The sequence below is a fragment of the Seriola lalandi genome, unplaced genomic scaffold (assembly GCF_002814215.2).
Source record: "Seriola lalandi dorsalis isolate HSWRI2012SDOR001 ecotype SW California unplaced genomic scaffold, Sedor1 jcf7180002054684, whole genome shotgun sequence".
NCBI lineage: Eukaryota > Metazoa > Chordata > Actinopteri > Carangiformes > Carangidae > Seriola > Seriola lalandi.
Window position 1 is genome coordinate 1178155 of NW_019525237.1, and position 6783 is coordinate 1184937.

General features: G+C 39.5%; 1 long non-coding RNA gene across 1 annotated transcript; it reads left to right on the forward strand.

Moving 5' to 3' along the window:
* The first annotated feature begins 37 nt into the window (after positions 1-37).
* Positions 38-1274, forward strand: LOC147818177 (uncharacterized). The gene is made up of 2 exons (XR_015438239.1): positions 38-572; positions 663-1274. It is a non-coding gene; the product is annotated as an uncharacterized LOC147818177 (long non-coding RNA).
* The last annotated feature ends 5509 nt before the right edge of the window (positions 1275-6783 follow it).

The following is a 6783-nucleotide window of genomic DNA, read 5'->3' on the forward strand; positions in this document are numbered from 1 at the left end:
GGTGGGGGGGAAGCTCGGATGAGGTTTCACTTTCTCTCCCTGACACATTTTGACCTCTGAAGTCAGTGAAGCTCTAAATTACATCTTTTAACAGGAAATGTCAGTAGAAAAAATTCATAAACATCATTGATGGAGAAACAAGATGAGATTATCTCATGTTTAAACAACAGTTCACCTCAAAAACGTCCAAGGTTTGTTAGTTTCAGCTGTGAGAGCCTGGTCTTCCTCTGTGTAACACGATGAGACAAGTATCAGGAGCAGAGGAGAGTTTAACTCTGGCGCCATCTTTTGGCAGAAACACGTGACTGCAGCTCATGAAGTTTTTCTCTCTCTAAATGTGCGGCGTCAAAACAAACATTGTCTCTGACATCATCATGGAGGCTCGGCGTCCTGTCCTCTGATCAGCTGTTTGTAATGAGCAGGATCATAAAGAGGAAGCAGCATCGTACTGACTGAATGAAGTCAGACTGTAGATTTTCCTTCTTTGTGACTCTTCAGCTCTGTCTCCTCTCACAGGGAGAAGATGATCTGCTGCATCCTGCTGCTCCTCACACTGACCTCCTGTGTCTGTGGTTAGTTTACTCCTTCAGTTTATTATCTAGAAACTGATACAAGTCCTCAGTTAGTCTGCTCCTCACTTTCCCTCTCTGTCTCCTCAACAGGAACATTTGTAGTGAATGTGACACAGAGCTCCTATCAGGCAGAGGAGAACCACAACATCACACTGGAGTGGAGCTTCACAACCAAACCTCACACTCCACCTGACTTCCTTATTATCTTCTGTGAACTGATCACTGATCTCAGAGAATCAGTCCTGTATTTTATACATGAGGGTGTTGAGTCCCCAGAGTCTCAGCATGAACAGTTTTCAGGACGAGTCCAGTGTGACAAAGACGTCCTCAGAGAAGGACGAATCAGACTTCATGTGTCCAGACTGAGGACACTAAACACACTGGTGTACATTAGACACGGAAGTATATCATGATGTCACTTCCTTGCAATTCCAAAGCACCGACTGTCACATTACGACACCTGTGAGCCAATTGGTTAAACACAGCCATCAGGTGCACAAACACATGATGGTTACAACATAAAAACCCCTTTGATTTTGGAACCAATAGGCTACTTTAGGACAAAATCTTATATATTGTATTATTATTATATTATACACTGTTGCTCATAAAGTTGGAATAAAATATTTTTTACCTTTTTCCATGAAATGATTGTGACAATGTGATTTATTCTTGACAGATAAAGTGTACATCTTCTCAAAACTTTAGTAGTCAATCTCTTCCAAAGTGATTACTGATGCATTTAAATAGGAATAAACAGAGGACTGTGTCTGAAAAACAAAATTATTCCAACTTTATGGGCAACAGTGTATATAGTCCCATAGGCTGTATCCTATAGTATTTTATATAACCTAAACCCTATAGACCTGGAGTGACCTTTAAATGTTTTTGTCAGATCGGATTCCCGGCTGTTTGTACGTGTTCATAACCGTAACCATGACAACCAACCACAGGTACTGTGTGCATGTTTGATTGTGTTATGTGAGTTTCCAGGTTATATGGCCTTGCATAGTGTTAAGTTTGATGTTAACTTTAATTATCAGTGTAGCCACCACGACTGAGTTTCCTGGTGTGTTTAATTACCTCTGGCCAGTATTCATGTATAGAGTGGTTGAGTCTGATGTTAATAAATAGCACCTCCTGTGGTCGTGCGGTGTAAGGGACACAGGAGTTGTACAAAGCAGAAATCTGTCTCAGTTTACCTTCTTCCACGTGAGCTCGCCACAGTATGTTACAAACAATGACAAAACAAAAGCAGAAGTGCATGTGTTTGTTTCTTTCTGGCTGTTTGTACGACACTGAAACTACAAGAAACTTCCACAAAAGTACTACTGCTCATTTTGATATTGTTTATCTTGAATATTCTATTACAACTGCTGCTAATTCACTATGACTACAACAACTACGGTGCCACTTTTTAATAACGCACCCTTCACTGTAACATATTGTTAATGAATGCTTATTGAATTGTTCACTTGAATCATTCTTCTGTGCCATTTATTTCCCTAAACTAAATGATTGATTGACAAAACAATGGGCAGATTTATTGATAATGTTAACAGCAGCTTTGAATAGCAGAAGTGAATAAAAGAACTACAAGTGGGGAGAGACTCCTCCCCTGAGTGAGACCTCTCTCTCTCTGTCTCTCTGTCTCTCTGTCTCTCTGTCTCTCTCTCTAACCGTCGACCTCCTCATTATAGTAGAGCGACTTTTTCACGTTAAATATTTAAAAGACTTTTTTAGACATTAAAAACGTGTTCGACACAAAACAACATGGATAAATACATGGAGCTTTCATGCAGGAGGACGGAGTCTGAGGCTGATGGACTGATGACATGAACAGTGGCTGTTCTAATCTTACTTACAGGAACAGGAAGTGGGTGAGTTTGAAACTGCAACCATCGAGTGAATGGTTTAAAAAAACAAACCGCAACCTCTGTGTGAGGACCAATCACTGATCACAGTGGAGGTGCATTTCACCGACTTCTTCCTCCCCTGAAAGGGGAACTCTGCACTGCACGTGATGCTGCTGTGACTGATGCTGGTTTCTCTCCTTCTCCACGACAGAAGAGAATGAAGGTAAAGTCTAAATACAGAGTTGATGTTGTTGTGTTGGTTTTGGAGGAAACTTGATGCAGCGGGTGAAGATCACATGTTATAATTGAACATTTAGTGTGAATGTGAGTGTGTGTTGGTTGTTGTAAACCTGCACATTGCTACATTCTCTGTAGATTTAAAGACGTTTTTAGAGACTTTTCTTTCTCATTTAATCACTGGAGCTTCGGGGCAGTGCAGAGGCTTTCTTTGCTTTTAATAATTCTTAATAATCCCATTTGAATTAAGTCATTGACTTATTTCTGCTCTTTGTGCAGAATGGAGGTTGTTGCAGTGAGGTAGGAAATAACCCGGAGTCTCAGACAAACCGTCCGTGAGAAAGTTCTTAGGAAACCGGTCCGTGGTGTGTAAAGGTTCACACTTACAGACACCAAACACGATGTGGACTTTGCGCTAAGTAAACCTGGACTGGAAGAAGCGTAGCCTCGACCACACAGCCACACTGCAGATACATTTATATATATATATACACATGTATATTTGGATATGTATCTTTGGACAACTGTTAAAGGAGACCAGGTTGATTTTTTTAATCTTTGTTTTAGCACCTTTTAAACTGTCCTCACCCACATGATATCGTGTTTTATTTTTTTCTTTAAGTTTGTCTTTTCATTTTGTTAATTTTAGTGTCAAGTTGCCAACAACCCCAAAAATACTTGAAAAATGAGCAGCGATGTTGTGTAAAGACCCGAGAGACTTCAGACAAAATAGAGCAAAACCTCTCGTTTCTGTTTGTTTTTGTTGAACGTGGTTTGATGAAGTTCTTATTGGCCTTTTACTTTTTTATTGTAGGACGGAGTATTAGGGGCCACTTTGAGGAGAAAAAAAATCTTAAATTTCGAGAATAAACTCTTAATTTAACGAGAATTAAAAATGTAAAATTTCAGGAGATTAAACATCAATTTCAGGAATATTACAAGCAACCAATAATTATTGTGAAATTCTGCTTTAGCATTATTTTGTGAATATTATTATCAGCGTGACGTAGGAAATAACCCAGACTGTCAGAAAACCGTCCATGAGAAAGGTCTTTCCCAAATGCCCGTGGTGTGTACAGGTGGTTAGTGCAGACAGCTACAGACACATATGATGATGCGCTGAGCAACATACGTGACTAAAGGCGCGTCCATCAAACCTGACTTCCTCTTTCTGCTGCTGCTCGTTCAATAAGCGCCTGAACGCTGAGTTTTAATTTTGCAAAAAACCACGACCTTACAGAGAGTGTGTGTGTGTGTGTGTGTGTGTGTGTGTGTGTGTGTGTGTGTGGGCTCAGATGAGGTTTCACTTTCTCTCCCTGACACATTTTGACTTCTGAAGTCAGTGAAGCTCTAAATTACATCTTTTAACAGGAAATGTCAGTAGAACAAAATTCATAAATGTTACGGGTCCCAAGGATGAGGATCGTGGTGACAAATATGTTACCTGTAATGAAGACACCAAGCGTCTCTGTTTTCCTCCAGCACGTGTCTGAGTCTGATTTATTTTACACAAAATAAAAGCTATGTGAACACTAAACATGAGTCTTCACTATACAATGCAGCTGGTTATTTGTTCACATCATTTATATTCAACTATTCCACAACCTCCGTGAAATATGTTCTCTTTAACCAGTTTCACTTTCTCTAATCATCACATTTCTTTTCATACACAGCTATGTTCAATAAGCAATATCAGTAAATACATCACATTTTTGTTAATTCAGTATTCTACTGATTGAAATCACTAATCACAGTGTATCATGAAGATCCAGCATGTTGGAATAACCCTCTAAATACATCTCTTAGCTACACAGAAGTGCTCATAGTGCTTGTGCTACACTAGCTAATAAACTCAGTCACCTTTAAATATAACAGAATATTCACATCTCAACAAAAATATATATTTCAATCAAAAAAGATACAAACTTAACCAGTGTTTTTCAGAGTGTATAAAGTGCGCAGCCTCTCATTGACGAGCAGTTGACCTGAACGAGCTCGGCCCGTAATGGCGGTCGTTCGGGAAACTTCTCCCGTTTCTAGCGCATTTTACCCATAAATAACTCAAGTGAACTGCCTTAAACTCTCTTGTTTACATTAGCATGGATAAAAGGCTACAACATAAACCAACATTTTCCGATTCTCAAACCGTTTACCGACCTGTAAAAGCAGGTGAAGAGCGGAGTAATGAAGACACCAAGCGTCTCTGTTTTCCTCCAGCACGTGTCTGAGGTAGAAGCGAAAGGTGGGGCTCCTTTACCGTACCCCCGAACACCTGGAGTGACCACAAACGTTCCGCCCAACTGCTTTTCAAAATAAAATGACCCCTTTCATATAGTTCTCTACTTTTGAATAAAATAAATGAAAATAAATACATATATTAATGAAAGTGTCCCATTCATACATAGGCTTTATACACAAAATAATATTAATGTGGCCATTCCCTCTCAGGGGTGCCACACTTTGCTAAAAACTGTTTTTATTGCACAGCATTTCAACTGTGGTTTGGAAAGTGCGAAGGTGCCGTTTACTGTCTTTTGTGGGTCTAAAATCAACCCCTCATCATTCACCTTGAAAGCAAAATATTTCCATACGCGACTCTTCTGGCTCTTTCTTTTGACGAGCCGAAGTGTGTTGTGACGCACCTTATTCAACTGCTTCCCTTGAACAGGATGTCAATTTTATGTTACTTCCTAGAGGGTGACGTTTTTTGCCACGTGGCATCGACTTGGTATCGAAGTATCGGTTCTGTTGACAAATCTACTTAGAGAAACAAGGATAAAACGGGGGGTTCTACTGGATTTTTTTATTTTTTTTTTTTTAAATTATATTTTTTATTTTTTTATATTTTTTTTCTGGATTTCTCCAGTCTCTACTTCAAAAGAACACAACAGAACAACAACTGGATGTAAATAAAGAACTTTATTAACTAAACTACTATCTACAGAGTAAATGCAACATGTCACAATCATAAAGATGAAAATAATAATGAAATGAGTGGTGTGATGAGTTGGCAATGATGGGAGAGAATATGTTATGGCTATACAACTAATGACACTACATCTACGAATGAGATTTGGTACTTAAATATTACTATATTTTGACATCAACCCAGTCATGAGTGTTAAGACCGGCCTACTGTGAGTTGTGCTGGAATCGGAGACCCTCAACTGGATCCCAGGTGGCTGTGGTTGTCGTGGTAACCCTGGGGACGCGGGATCCAGGTGCATTATCCTGGAGGCCGTGTCCCGTTATCACGGTGATAGATTCAGCCGGTGTCTCAACAGTTCAGCTCTGGTGGAGTTTGCCAGGCTTCTCTGCAGGCGGTCGTGGGCAGATGTCACTTGTGGGTTGATGCAAAATAAATTCTAAGGCACTTCACTTTGGCTGGATAACTTTAGAGGAGACTGGTGTTGACCCGATGACTCTAAAACTGTCAAAAAATCTTCAAAAAGGAAAACTTGGTTATAGTTAAAAGCTGCAAAATAACTCTGAGGCACTTCTGTTGTTTTGGTTCAGTTGGTCTTGACTTGGCTTATTAAGATAAAAGATCACACATGTAGACAAAAGGAATGTTAAATGGAGCAAGTGGCAAAGAAAGAATAAAGGACACTGACAAAACAATCAAGTGCAAAAATGGCTAAGAGCCATGAGTTTGTGCATGGCAGCTTAGAGCTAAGAGTATAGCTACAGAGCCGGGCTTTGAGCCAGGACTTTGAGCTTTTAGCCAAGTGTGAATTGATCATGACTGTTTTATCCCCTGGGGGCTGGCGCAAATTTCAGGGGCGACACCCATCTTTTCCTGTGTTTCAACTTACAGAGAACTTTGATATAGTTTAATTCTAGAGTTTACCTATAAACCTGCACATCCATCTTGCACCATGACTAGGGCTGTGCGATACTGCAAAATTTGGTATCGATCCAATACCAAGTAAATACAGGGCCAGTATTGCCGATACCGATACCGATACCAATACCGATACTTTTTACTACTACCATGTACTTTTGTGTAGGGGGTGCAATGTATCATAATTTACTAAGTGAATGTATCATTAATATGCAAATTTGAATGAAAACTTGAATTTTCATGATTATTTAATTATTTTGTAAGTTTTCCTTTA